This window comes from Megascapheus bottae, chromosome 11 (assembly GCF_031878675.1).
Source record: "Megascapheus bottae isolate mThoBot1 chromosome 11, mThoBot2.hap1, whole genome shotgun sequence".
In the NCBI taxonomy this organism is placed as follows: domain Eukaryota; kingdom Metazoa; phylum Chordata; class Mammalia; order Rodentia; family Geomyidae; genus Megascapheus; species Megascapheus bottae.
The window spans coordinates 33,003,703-33,019,863 of NC_143519.1; positions in this window are offsets into that span (position 1 = coordinate 33,003,703).

Sequence of the window (16,161 nt, forward strand, 5' to 3'; positions counted from 1 at the left end):
AGAAAGCATTTTTTTTCTTTTTCTTATTTTCTTCCTTTCTTTCTTGCTTCTTTCACTTTTTTCCTTCCTTCCTTCCTTCCTTCCTTCCTTCCTTCCTTCCTTCCTTCCTTCATTCCTTCCTTTCCTGCTTAGATTCTGATCCTCATATCTCTGCTACACAAGTAGCTGGGATTACAGGCATGATCCACCAGTACCTGGCTAAAAAATAAATTGTTTTTGAAATATTTTTCTTATTTATTAATATAGTTAAATATAATTACAGCATATTTTTTCAGATGTGCAATTCTGAAAAATCATTAGGTTGTAATCTTTAAAAGATAACCAGAACCTAATAAAATCCTCACCATAGTCAAAGCATATAAAGTCTCTCATTTTTACTTATTAGCTTTGCTGAATATGTATATTTGATTCACTATCAAATGCAGGGTCCCTCAATGTCATTTTCCATTCCTCACATTTAAACAACATTTAGCAGGCCTGAAAGCTATTTCTGAGATTGACAAGTGTTGGCATAACAAGTAAATGAGATGACAGCCATTTTTACATGTTGAAATTATTTGGCAGTATTATGAGTCAGTCTTAACCTTCAATGATAGTTAATTATTGAGTTCACTGTAAGTAAAGTAAACTACCCCCTGCAGTGTTAGTTCAGGGAAGAAGTAAAAAGCAAGTAATAATAATCTTCCATTCAATTTGTCTTAAACCTTCTCAAATCTTGTAATAGTTTCTTTACAAAGGAAACACTGCCAAAAATATTGAAAGAACTTTCATAAGTATTTCATCAGTCTAGGTTAATCCAGATGGCATCAAGACATCTATAGTGATTCCCTTGCCTCAAACAGGTGAAATGGAGAGCAAATTTTCAGAGCTTTTAAATTGGCCGTGGTAAAGAGATTATCTGTCAGCCAATCATTCCCTACATGAATGTGATTGCTTCTCAAGACCAAATAGCAATCAGAGCACAACACTCACAGTACCATGTCAGCCTTAGGGAACTTTCATTTCTTTATTCATTCTGAATGTTCAGTTTGAGGGAAATATTTTTTAAAGTTTCTTAAGGTAGCTGATTGGAGAAAGCATAAAATCATAGAAACAAACTAGTTCTTTAGTAGTTCTGTCTAAAAGAAGACTTGGATCAGTGGCTCACAGCTGTGAACTTAGCTGCTAAGGCTGAGAGTTAAAAGATAGAAGTTTGTAGTCAGGTTGGGCAGAAAGCAGTTGTGAGACTTCATCACACAATAATAATTATTGCCATTCTTTAAGCACTTACTCTGACTGATGTGGGGAAGCTCTTAGGTGATTAGAAAAGCATACCTCTGGATGTAGCTGTGAGGAGCTTCCAGAGAGGATTCACTAAGGAAGAAGATCTGCCCTGTATATATATGAGTGGCCTCATCACACAGGCTAGGGACTCACTTGGAATAAATAGGGTGTGTGTGGGGGGAGCAGGGAGTGCTTTATCCCTGCTTCCTGGCTACCATAACCACCTGGCTCTTCTCCTTCATGCCCTCCCCTCTTACTAGACTCAAAACACTTACACTATGCACCAAAAGTCGTCTTGGGTATTCTGAACATAAAAATGACTCAATACTGCACCTTCAATGCTCACAGTCTTTGCCACTTATTGGTGGTAAATTTTGTGCTGAATTCATTGAATCATGGAGTATTTAGGTATTTGGTCAAATAATTACTGGATGTTTGGTGATGAATGTTGAATAGAGAATATAGTGATTTTTGACCTTTCTATAGGTGAGTTCCATCCAATCAGTAAAAAATCTAAACACTCCAAATACTGAGACTTCCAGAGTAGGAGAGAATATCTCAGGTCTGACTGGCTTCAACCTGGGATATTATGGTGAGTGCAATTTGGCTCCTAGCTTTTCAGGAGAAAAGGGAATAGATTTAAATACAGGTGGTCTAGAAAAAAAAAGCAACTGAGAACCTATCATTAAAAAAAAAATTACATGGCTGGGAGTTTGGCCTAGTAGTAGAGTCCTTGCTTAGCATACATGAAGACCCAGGTTTGATTCCTTGGTACCACATACACAGAAAAAGCCAGAATGGTGCTGTGGTTTAAGTGGCAGAGTGCTAGCCTTGAGGAAAAAGCCCAAGGACCAGTGCTCAGGCCATGATTTGAAGCTCAGACCTGCAAAAAAAAATTACAAAATCAAGATGGAGACATGGGTTAGTGGTAGACTACTTATGTAGCAAATGCAAGGCCCAGAGTTGAAACCACAGGATCAAAAAGCAAACAGGCAAGTGGGACATTGTTTGTTCCTAACATTAGATTCAAATGGAAGCACTGGCTCTCACTATGTCTTAAGCCTGCCATTTTTTGACTAGAGTTATACATTTGGGTTTCTTTTGTCTTCAGCTAACCTACCCTAAAAGCCTTAGGATTTGTCAGCTTCTGTAATGGAATGAGCCAATTATTTATACCAAATATTGTTTATTTATAATAAGACACATTTCCACTTGCCCCCATTTCTCTGTAGAATCCTAATGAATACATCATTGGGTTAATTAGTATACATCTTTTCATTCTTTAATTGTTCTTTAAACTAACAACGAGAGTTCTGCTGCTGCTAAATTATTAGCTTCTTAGTGACAAATACTGCTGTCTGTCTCATTCACAGAATGTTCACAAGTGCCTAGGACAGTATGTCACATAGTAGGGGCTTAGGGTATCAAATAAGTGAAAGAAATCAACTGCAAATTAACAGAATAAAACTTAGGTATCTTATGGTTGCTATGCAGATTTGTTAAACTATATATGTCTCTGTCTTCAACATTCTTGATATTTTCAAAGGACATGTCCTTTAAAATATTACAGGCCTATTTAAGCTCAGTCCTAAAACTTTTCATTTCAAAGAGGTAGTATCATCAAGATTCAATACTATCACAGTAGATGAGACAATGGACTTCTAAAATGAAATTTAATTACCCCAGCCCCATACAGTTCTCACCTTTATTATACACAGCAACTAAACTCATATGGATGTCAGATGCATAGCCTAGCAAGAACATAAATTAAAAATTCCCAGAAGGATTAATTGACAGGGAGCTTGATGTAAATCAGTACTGATAGTGATTGCCAAAAGAGCTAATGTAATTCTTGGCTGCTTTAATAGGATATTTTGCCCAGTTCAAGGGAAATAATAATTCCATCCTATTATTCCTCTATATTAAACCATATCTAAGCCATACACTATAAGAACAAAGGTAAACTGGAGTGCATTCAAAGGAAAGTTACCTTTGAGAAACCACAGCCATGTTATATAAAGATTAGTTTGGGAAGGAGTAGAAAATGTTTGAAAAAAGAAAAGCTTAAGCAAAATATGTATTTGAAGTTCATAAGGCCAAAATGTTTAAAAGATGGTCATTTATCTTTACTGGCCCTAGAAGGTGGCCTAATGAATGAAAATTTATGCCATTGTGAACTGTCTCCATTTTTGAAAAGTGAGGTGGATAACAAGATGATAGTAGTTAAGTTTCCCAATCCCTGCTATTGCTGAAAGCTAACAAAACCAGTTTGTCTTTATTGGATAATTTGGCCTTAGATGGACTGGCAGAGTAAAAGATACTTAAGATATTAATGTGACGATGTTCAAATAGGACATGACAGAAAAGAATAATAAAACTAAAATCCATTTTATGTGTAATAGTTTTGAATTCTGTAGGCAGCTTCCATTTGCATTATTTTATTGAATCATCATGAAAAAATTAAACAAGATATTATTTCCATAAGAAGGAAAAAATTATAACTCAAATAAGAGATGAAGTTCACTGGATGTCATAGATTAGTTTCATTCCTTTGATTCAGAAGTGCTTCAAAAGGGAGAAGTTCTGGTTTGATGATTGCTAATGTTTTCAGTTGTGTTCACAGAATCATTAGTGATCCTTTCTGAGGGGTATTTGTTGATGTTGATATCTGTACAGCCTAAAAAATGTGTGCTTCAGAAATATATACAGAAAGAAAATATGCTTCAGGCTACTCTGAGATTCCAATTCCCCTCCATCAAAGATATAGGCACCTCAAACCATGTAGGACTCTTCATATTTTATCTACGACATTCCTATTAAGAGAAGGTCACATAGGGTGCCAGTGGCTCATAGCTGTAATCCTAGGTACACAGAGATCTGAGCATCAGGGTTCAAAGTCAGCTGGGAAGGAAAGTCCATGAGACTCTTATCTCCAATAAAAAAACACACACACTCAGAAAAAAAGCCAAAAGTGGCATTGTGGCTCCAGTGGTAGAGCACTAGCCTTGAGCACAGAGAGGCTCAGAGACAGAGCCCAGGCCCTGAGTTTAATTAAGTCCCAGGACCAACAACAACAAAACAAATGAAGGTCACAACAGCATCATAAGCTTGTTTGCACATAGAAATCTTAAACTTCAATTGCACTTATGTTTGGCACAAGATTTGAGATTTGTAAATTAATTATTTCAGATAGTAATATCAGGATAAACATATAATAAAGCATTATTTAAAAAATTCCCAAGGTTATTTGAAATTTGACAGGGAAGGGGGGAAAACCAAGACCGGGGGTGGGTGGTGGGGGGGGAGGGTGATGGGTACCAAGACATGTGAAAGGGTATCCATGTATGTGAATTAATGCACCTTCTATCTGGCAAATATCATGTGACCCTTTTATTAATTACAATAAAAAATTATTTAAAAAATTCCCAAGAATCAGATGAATCTAAACATTCCTTTCTTCTTTAATAACCTGGCTGATGCTTTAATGAACCACGATCTTCAGTTATTCTAAATTCATTCGGCCTGTATAATTTATGCTCTAATTCCTCTTGGTGATTCTCAGTTCATGAGGAGGGTGGGGGAGCAGTTAGTATTGAAATGGCTAGCACAGCCTTATGAAATGGCTCTTTAAATTTCCTTGGTCTGTTTTTCCCTTTCTGACTCAGTGTCAGCTACACTGTCCTCTGGAATGACTGTTAAGCAACTCCATTCAGTTCATATTGCCTAGGTTGTTCCAGTGAGCTGAATGAAACCATCTTTAAATCTTGAAAGACAGGTAGCTACTGCCACAATGCAGTCTCTCTGACTACTACTGAAATTTCTCTTCACCTTTACTTATTGTATAATTCTCCTCAGACATTACCAACATTTGCAGTTTTATGTTGTATATTTTTACATTTTGTAGAAGTGCTTATTCACAGCTATAGACTAAAACTTAAAGTAAATGCTGGTAGAATGAATAATGAATGAATGAACAGTAGTTTTCATGAAACAATTATTTTTAAACAAGCCTCATGTCAATTCAAGACATAAAGTATTAGTACAATATACTACTTGTGTTATTGCCCCTGTGTAAACTTTTTTTTACCTAAGATGTAAAGATTCCACTAAAAACGCCTTGAGAACAGTAAAAAAAAAAATCTATAAAAACGTAATAAAAATCTCTAAAATTTCAAATAAACAATGAAATGTCTTGCTATGTAACTGAATGGCATAAATATAGAGAAATATGACTTTCTGTAAAAATCCTCACTAAAAGAGAGAAGTATTAGATCAATTTAACTCATATTTTAACTCTAGAAGTAGTCCTTCTAAAGAATAAGAAAGAGGTCTTCCTCTTCCTTGGTTAGTTCAGTCGCTATTTCAATATTTGTCCTAACAACATCATTAATTGCGCTCCTGAACCTTGTGCCTGTGTAAAGGCTGCAAGTAAAACAAGTGAACCACAAAGTCCTGTCCTGGGTTTCTGATGTGAGTTGGCAAAGAAGAGAGGAGGAGAGATTGATATTGACCAGCTGCCCCCTTAGAATCAGCAGAAATACTGCCAGCATTCTTAAAGACAAATGATACACAAGAGGATCTGAAAGGTTTTAGTTGAAAACACTCCTTGAATAATCGAGAAGGGATTGCGACTGGGTGAAACACATTTGTATTAGCTATAATGTGTTCTCCCAGTTGTTAGCTATTTCATCCAGTGCCTCTGAAGGATTAATAGGGTTATTAAGACAAAGTGTCACAACTTGTAAGTGTTTCAACCCTTCTTGTGACCTATCTGGCAGCAACTGTGAAACCTTAATAGTATCTAAATTGTTTAGTGTTATACTGTGCCACTGATTTACATCTGAGTACCATATTTGATTTGTTTATTTCCTCACGACTGAAGAACTCGACTGTATTTCTTCTTGGTGTCACTACAGTGCTAATATTTGACGATACAACATTGTGAAAGTTGATTTTTCTGTCATTTTCAGTTTTCTACTTTTATTTTTCTCTCTTTGTCATACTTTTTGTTCTCTATAATTCTCACCTTTGATAATTCATTTCCTAGTTAATTTAGTTGTAGAAGGAAAATTCTGAAAGCACCATTGTATAAACCACAGTTGACATATTACGTTTAAGTTGCATCTATTTCTACTTCTACAAAGAAATATTTTTGAATCAACACTAGTTCACTTTCTTCATGAGTTTAGGTGCATATTTTTTCTTAAGCTTGAAAACACCTCATTGAATCATGCCAATAAACTGCCTTTCTCATTTTATGCTGTTTTTTAGAAAGAAGAATGATCTGAAAAAGTAAATCACCACTTTTTTTTTTACTTCCTCATGACTTGGAATGAGAATAAAGTTTTATTTTTGTTTGGCCTATTCCTCCACATATCCTGTACCTATCAAACAATAGTTCAAGGATTTAGAAGACATAGCTAGAGCTGAAAGAGAGGAAAGACAGCCTGTCAGGGAAAGTTATGCAGCTAGCCTACATCGTCCACCTCCCTGCATTTACGATGCTCATGGAGATGAATGCAACATGAGCTGCATAGGTAACAGATGCTGCATTTTGATAAAGTTTTAATGGACATCGACATTTCAACAGGAGCTATAATGGGTGACAGCTTAAATTCAGCATCTTAGAAAGCTTTTAATTAAGATTTATAAGGCCAGCTACTAGAAGCAAATATAAAATGATGACTAGACAAAAGTTTTTTAAAAAAAGAAGTTGATGATGATGATGATGGATGGGTTCTGTGGTTCTCATTCTAACTCTCATTTTAACTTAGATGATTTAATGAAATTCCAAAATCTGGTGAGTTTTGTACGTCTGACACAAAGGATAGAGAAGAACAATTTGAGGATTGCTCAGACTAGACTTATGGAGCTAATAAGGAGCAGGCTCTTTATGGGAAGGATGAATACCAACACCACAGTGACTTGGTGGTTTCTGACAGCCAGACTACTACTATTCCCAGGAACAGTGCTGTCTGATGTTGCTAAGTCTTAGAATATAATGCCCAATGCTGCTTATTCTTAGACTCATTCCCTATAATGTCAAATAGGCCTTTGCCACAGAATTGTGATCCACAATTGGATCCGCAATTCTGTGATCCACAGAATTGGATCACATACAAACTATGGACTTTGTTATAGAAACAACACTTTCTGAATCTGTTTTAACATCAATGCTGTTCAACTATATCCAAGATAATCCACAGAGGGAAACAACCCTCAATTAGAGAGCCTCTCCAGAACTCTAATAGCAGCCCTCATTGTACAGTGATCTACAGACTTCATTCTACAATAGGGAGAGCACAAGGAAAAAGCACAGCTCACACACTTTCCGTAAGATTATGACGGAGGGTCTTGTGTCTCCACCTAAAGAAGCTGGTACCAAAGAAACAATACAATTGTTAGAACTGAAAATGTTTTTTAAAAAGTAAAAGAATAAAAGTAAAGAAAAATACAGGTATAAAGAGACGTGGATGATTTAAAAAGAAAAAGATCTGAAAATGTACAATCTTCTAAAAATCTCTATGTTCTAGCTCCTACTATTATCAGGATAGTCAAAACATTTATTAGCGTACCTTAGAATCATACTCTGTCAGACCAGGAAGTACACTAACAGTGGAAAACTAGCAGGATGAAGAGGAAATCCAACAATGTGCGATACAAAATCAGATATAAAATATTAATTATATTGCATTACAAAGCACTAAAACTAATGAATGTCAACCATAAAACATGTACCTGCTTGCACAGAAAGTAATAGCAATACTATCAGCATTTAACAGGATGCCATAAATCCAAAGAGTAACAAGTAGTAATATAAAATCTGTCTTTATATGTACAATGAAATTAACAGAATACAATTTTTATTGATAAGAAAATTAAAAATAAAAAATACCAATACCGTTTTAGCAGAAATGATCATTTCTATTAATTAAACAAATTTCTGACTTTATCAGTGCACCACACAATCTTCCCTTATAAAATAATGTTTTTGTTTACAGAATAAGTGTTTCACTAGTTCACAATTAGTCCACAGTAGAGATTTTTTTCTCTTCACTCTTAATGCTGGAGAATAAGAAACATTTAATAAGTGTCCATTGGATGAAAAGATAAAGAAAGAAATGGGTAGATGCAAGGAAAAGAACTAGGTCCTTTTCAAGAGTACCAGTCATGTGTCATCTGTGAGTAAAACACACATCTCAAATAGAACAATGTCAACAAATACATAGAAACAGAAAGCTGTATATTTTTATATAATTGAAAATATTTCTCAAGTTCAAAATACATTAGTTCATTTTGGAAAAGTCTCTTATGTAAGAGCTAGCTTTCTCAGTCTTTAGTTGCTTTGTCATTTCATCATATGTTGGTTTAAATAAAATAAACACTCAACTCACAGAAACTTCAAGGCAGAATCATAAAATATATACAGAAGTACACACATATACTTACTCATACACATATACATACCTGTATACCACAGAAAATGTAACTGTCGAACATGAAGAACAGATGATATGCAGCTGTAATTAATTCCTAAGGTGATCATGAGCAGCTTAGTTCAAGAGAGCTGATATTTAATTTTTAACAAAAATATCTATTTTAAAGATAAATTATCATCACAAATAGGTTGGAAACAAGTTTGAAATCCTTTCGCCCTATCTGTGCACTAAAAAGCCCATTTTTTTAAATAAACAAATTTCCCACCCGGAGTTAAATGGCACTGTGTTACCAGTTAATTTCAATTACTTTTTCCATTTACAAAATGTGCCATTTTTTCTAATTGAAAACCTTCTTTATAAACCCACTGTCTATTGTGTTTTATTGTATACATTTGTAACTTTGCCATCCTTACAAGGCTCTTAGTTGCTATTCAGTATTGTTAGTTATTACATACTGTTTGTTTTCAAGTAAAAATTAGAATGAATTCATGAGCCATGGAACTGGTGCATTGAAATAAACCATACTAATTTTGTTTCAGAATTGCATACTTCTGAAGGAATCCTCTTAACACAAACTATAACATAATAAAGGCACTCATTTTTGACACTGCCCAAAAACACAAAGATTCTATCTTTGAAATAAAGTGACATAACAAAATAGAATACAAATTGGAAACATAGAAGTGAATTTGGACATTCAGGCAAAGATTGTGAAAGCCAGTATTTTGTGCAGCACTTTAGAATGTTCTAGTACCTGATGATTAAAGGCAGAGACTTGAGGGGAGACTTGGATATTGTCATGTATTGTCACATATATTGTCACACAAACTTCAGATTATGTCCTCATCACATTGAGGGGCAGGACACCTCCACACATCAATTCTTTCTGAACATTCTAAAAGTGAAATTTGAACTGAATTATTTGAACAAAAGTAAAATGTTCTTGAGAGATGGGTAGGAAGAAAGTTAATGAGTCTATCGGGGAAGTTGGAATTGGGATTTCCAGAGGGGTATCTGCCTCCAGAGACATTAAATAACTTAATTTCATTCCTAAAGGGTTAACATGACTCTGCTGTCCGGAAACATGTGTCACTGTTTAAGTAGAAGCTTTGAATTTTGAAAAGAGAATAAAAGTGTCTCATGAAGATATACAATATTTTTCCCTTTTAAAAGCTCATAAAATGTGAGGCTGAAGCCATCTGTCCTTGCTGCCTCTACGGAGTTTAAATCAGCTCTAACCCATTCAGTCTCCTCAGATGGTAAATTACCAGCTACCACTCTATTTTTCCATTCTTAAAGCTGGGGTCATATAACTGATTCCCTTCTCAAGCCTGAATTGCTATTTAAACTAATCCAAGCATGCAAGGAATAGCGGAATAGCTTTCATATATAAAATGTGTGTGTGTGTGTGTGTGTGTGTGTGTGTGTGTGTGTGTGTGTAAATTTGCTTGTTGAATACTTGAGCATTCAAAGATAGGATAAATTGGCACCACAAAACTCTCCAGAGGATTCTTTTTTTTTTTTTTACCATTGTCCACCTTTTATTATTCGATATCAGAAAATCATTACCATGACAGCGTAACATTTCACAATGACAAATGAACTTTGTTCCTTAATGCTACAAACACGCACACAAAAGAACTTTTTCCTCTTAGAAATGACCATCAGCAAATAAATCAGAAAATCATACATTAATTTCATCTCCTCCCAAGAATTAACCACATGGAGATTTAGTAAGTTGTATTTAGCTCAGTAAGAAGAAGAACTATCTGTCAGAAGCCACCATTAAAGTTCTTTTTTTAATATTTTTATTCTAATGAATAAAAGGGTTACATGATGTTTGCCAGATAGAAGGTGCATTAATTCACATACATTGATACCCTTTCACATGTCTTGGTCCCCATTACCCTCCTCCCCAGCTCCCCATCTTGGTTTTCCCCCATTACCTATCCAATTTCAAATAACCAAATACAAATATATCCAATATATCAGATAACAAAGTGAGATATTGTAACAATATAAGATAACCAAGGGACAGCAAAATAGATAAGAGATAACATAGTACATTAAGGACAACAATCATTCATTATATGGCTTTTGTTTCAATATCCTTGAGGTCCTTTCAATTACCTTCATACTATATGGTCTTATGTATCAACGTTTTGCTCTGTTGCAAATCTCTGCTAGGCGAGCCCAAGGTTTCTACTGATTATAACAAATGAGGGAAACCATTGAGCCTATGTTCCTTTGAGTCTGGCTTACTTCACTTAATATGATCTTTTCTAAGTCTTTCCATTTTCTAACAAATGGGACAATGTTGTTTTTTCTGACAGCAGTATAGAATTCCATTGTGTACAAATACCACATCTTGTTGATCCACTCATCAACTGAGGGACATCTAGATTGGTTCCATATCTTTGCTATGGTGAATAATGCTGCTATGGTGAATAATGTTGTGCTAGTAGATTTAGTATGCCCTAGTTTCTGGATGGTGAGGTCAATGCCAAGTAGTGGAATTGCTGGGTCATAGGGGAGCTCTATGTTTAGCCTTTTGAGGCACTGCTTTCCATAGTGGTTGAACGAGTTTGCACTTCCATCAACAGTGTAGTAGTGATCCCTCCTGACCACATCCCCTCCAGCATCTGTTGTTATTAGTTTTCCTGATCCTGGCCATTCTAACTGGAGTGAGGTGGAATCTTAGTGTTGTTTTGATTTGCATTTCTTTAATGAGCAGAGATATTGAGCATTTCTTCATGTGTCTATAGGCCATTTTTGTTTCTTCTTCAGAGAAGACTCTCTTTGGCCCATTTTTTAATGGGATGGTTGTTACTTTGGGGATTAGTTTTGGAGTGATTCAATTTTTTGAGTTGTTGATATATTTTAGATATGAGGCCTTTGTCTGTTGTATGGTTGGTGAAGATCTTCTCCCACTCTGTGGTCTTCCTAATTAGTTTACTAGCTATGTCCTTTGCCATACAAAAGCTCTGCAGTTTAATGCAGTCCCACTTATCCAGCCTTTCTCTGATTTGTTGTGATTCTTGGTCCTTATTAAGAAAGTTTCGACCTATGCCAAGGAGACGTAGTGTATCTCCTATTCCTTCTTGTAAAGTTGTCAGTGTGTCAGCTTTTACCTCCAGGTCTTTGATCCATTTGGAGTTAATTCTAGTGCAGGGTGACAAAGAAGGATCCAACTTTAGTTTTCTGTAGATGCTTAACCAGTTCTGCAAGCACCACTTGTTGAAGAGGCAGTCTTTCTTCCATTCTATTTTTTTTGGTTCTCTTATCAAAGATTAGGTGGCCATAGGTCTGTGGTTTAATATCTGGGTCCTCAGTTCTATTCCATTGGTCTTCAGACCTGTTCTTGTGCCAGTACCAAGCTGTTTTGAGAAATATAGCTCTGTAATAGAGTCTAAAGTTTGGTATTGAAATTCCTCCTGCGCTGTTCTTTCTGCTAAGAAGTGTTTTTGCTGTACGGGGTCTTTTATTATTCCATATGAAATTTTGGATTGCCTCTTCTATTTCTTTAAAGAATGCCATTGGGATATTGATGGGTATTGCATTAAATTTGTAAATAGCCCTTGGAAAGCTTGTCATTTTCACGATGCTGATTCTTCCAATCCAGGAGCATGGGAGGTTTTTCCATTTCCTTAGTTCTGCTTTAGTTTCCTTTTTCAGGGTTTTAAAGTTTTCATCAAAAAATCCTTTACATTCTTAGTTAAACTAATTCCTAGGTACTTTATTTACTCCAAAGGATTCTTTATATCCAAACTAGTAACAAGAGGCTGCCATGATATCACTCAGATCTGACCAATAAACAACACACAACTGACTTAGCTTCTTTCTAAATTTAGCTATGCTTTCCCCACTCAGGTACTTAGATAACTACTGTGGGGAACTTATTCTAAGGACCCAACTGGTTAAGAATCTCCAGAATTCTGTAGGTTAAAAGAAATATTTGCTAAAGATCCCAACACTTTAAATCTATCCACAGAGTCTAAATAATTACTATGGGCTAATGGGAGATGGTGCAAAAAAAGAAGAAGGAGCTAGGTCACTGAGACTGTGACACCCTGTGAACATTATAAAGGAAAGTAAACTCTCATTTTCATTTTTTGACAGTCCTGGGGCTTGAACTCAGGGCCTATGTATTGTTGTCCAAGGCTAGAGCTATACCACATGAGCCACAGAATAACATCCTGCTTTTTCTCTGTATATAATACAAGGAATCAAACCTAGGGCTTTGTGTCTGCTAGGCAAGCATTCTACATTGGGACACACTGCCAGCCCAACAAACTCTTATTGAAGGAGAACAAATAAAAACCGTTATAGAATGCATGTTTAAAGCTAGATGCATTCAATCTAAATGATAGTCCAAATGGATGTCTAGAATTCAAATCTGGTTTACTTCACTTAGTATAGTTTTTTCCAAGTCTTTCCATTCCCTAACAAATGGGGTCATATCATTCTTTCTAATGGCAGAATAGAATTCCATTTTGTAAACATGCCATATATTCATGATCCATTCATCTACGGAGGGGCATCAGGTTGTTGAATAACATATTAACTGAAGAAATCCAGACCCATAGAAACATAGGCTCCATGATTTCCCTCATTTGTAACAATTAGTATATGCCTAGGATCTTCCTAGCAGAGAATCACAATAGCTCAAAATCTATGTACATAAGGTCATATAGGATGAGGCTAAGTAACATGAACTCCAGGGTATGGAAACAAGAGGCTTATCATTGTGATTGTGGTTCTTAATGTACAATATGAAGCTATTACTTTTCTTTTCCCCTTATGGTTTATCTCATGTTGTTACTGTATCTGAATATCATACCTGATATGTTATATATAGGTTTATTTGTTTATTTGAAATAAGAAAGGTAAAGGAAAAACAAGATGAGTAGATGGGGGTGGGGAGAGGGAAAGTGGAAGGAAAACATGGGAATGGGTATCAATGTTCAAGAAGTACTGTACTCACTACCTGATGAATGTAACATAACCCCTCTGTACATCATCCCAACAATATTTTTTTAATCCAAGTCTGGTTGATACAGTGAACTGTCAGTAAATTAATGAGATTGAGAAAATAGAAACTTTTGTTCTTTTGGTTTTCTTCCACTTACTGAACTTTTTTTGTTGAAACTGAACTATGACACTGTACATGAAATAGCATCATTGGTGCTATATCAGTTAAAAGTTGAACATTTTAAAGAAAATATTGCTGGTTATCAATAGCTCATAACAGTAAGACTAGCTAGCTACTCAGAAGATTAAGATCTGAGGATTTCAGTTCAAAGACAGCCTGGAAAGATAAATCTATGAGACTCATTTCCAATAAAAAGTCAAAAGGATAGTGGCACAAATAGGTAGAACACCAGCTTTGAACAAAAAAATTAAAGAAACTGTGGCCAGGTCCTGAGTTCAAGCACCTTTACAATCATTTACACACACACACACACACACACACACACACTTATATTGACATATTATTATTCTCAAAGCGTGTTCTTTCAAGAACATGTAGTTGTTAGGGTCCTGTGGATAAGTCAAGAGGTGACCCCAAACAACTTCTTGGCACCTGTCTCACCTCTAAACATTTTCCAATTTTTAGCTGTCTCAGCTCTACCACACTGTATAGACCTTCAAGTCAGAAGTTAGAGACAAGAAAACTTCCAAGTACTAGGAGGTATGAGATTGACAACAATGAATCTTTCTTGTTCCCAGAGAGAAGTAAAGTCATATGAGAATTCTAACTATATTCTAAATATATTTCCAATCAGAAATATATTGTCCTTATATGTTCAATGATCTTGCAGAGGAAAAGTGTTTTATATGGTCTTTAATTAGGATAAAACAGGTGGAGGATAAAAGGATCAAGTTCTACACATTTTCCCCTTCTCCATATTAAAACACACAAATCACATACGTGTCTATTTTAAGCAGGGTACAATTACAGGACTCTATAGCTTCTTTGAACTATTAACAGTAAGAAGATCAGATACCGTGATGTGAACATTTTTAACTAAAGGGCAATTCTGATCATTTTTGTGATTAGAATTAAGGAGAATTATGTACAGCCAGGTGTGTTGAATATCTTTTCTATTTAATATTTGAATGTGTACCAAGAAGCTCTAATAATAACACGTAGTATTGAGGTAAGAATTCTAAACTAAGAAAGTGAGTTTTACTTATACTGGTATCATGGATTACTTCTACACTCAACAGTATTCTTTACATTCTTTTCTTCTATAAAAACTCATACTTCATATTAAAATGATATTGCTTTTTATGAAAATATTGGGTTAAATCCTACATGAATAAATTTTCAAATGAATCCTTTTACTTCCCAACTGAAACTCCACCAAATATACATATGTACATATGCATATATATAATCAGAGTGCTGATAACACATGTTTAGTATAGACATGTCAAATTTTGTATCATCAAAATAAAAGTATTCAATATAATGTTAATCTCTTTCTATATAGTTTAAACCTACAATACGAGTTTCTACTTTCCGTTCTAATTTTGCTCTTAAATACATTTTCAGGCCCTAATTCAGGCTTCTTTGTTTTTCAATATCTTCATAGCCAACATGCTAAACAGGAATTTTTTTCATTTTATTTTTTTATTATCAAGATAATGTATAGATATATAGAGAGGTTACAGTTACATTCGTAAGGTAGTAAGTGCATTACTTCTCACACATTGATACAGCTTCTTATGTTTTTGTTCACATTTCCCTCCCCCCACCTCTTCCTAATCATTTTGTTTTACCCCCTTCCCTTTCCTATTTCAAATAAACATATAAACCTATGTATAATATACAGTAACAATATGAGATTAACCTGTGTATAAGTACCACATCTTCTTGATCCAATCATCTTAAACAGGAATATATATATATATATGTATATATATATATCAACTTGGATCCCAGTGGTTCATGTCTATTACCCTAGTTATTCAAGTGGCTAAGATCTGGAGATTGAAGTTGAAGTTCAAAGCCAGTACAAGCCAGAAATGTTCCTGAGACATTTATTTTCACTTAGCCACCAAAAAAGTGGAAGTGGAAGTAAGCCTCAAGTGGCAGAGCACCAGCCTTGAGCAACCAAGTTAAAGACATTGCCCAGGCCCAGAATTCAAGTCCTTGTACTGGCATGTGCACACACACACACACACACACACACACACACACACACACACACACACACACACACACAAACTTAATACAAAGAGTATATAACTTGTATAAAAACTGTGTCTCATTTATATTTAAAATAACCAATTCACCATTTTTGATGTAATATCTTACACATAGAGGGCACTGTTATAATTATTATAGAATAAATACACAATTACACCATTTTTAAAACAAAATTATATTTCCTCAGGTTGCAAAATGGGTGGTACAAAATCTTAGCTCATAAAGTACAAAATTAGGATCTAT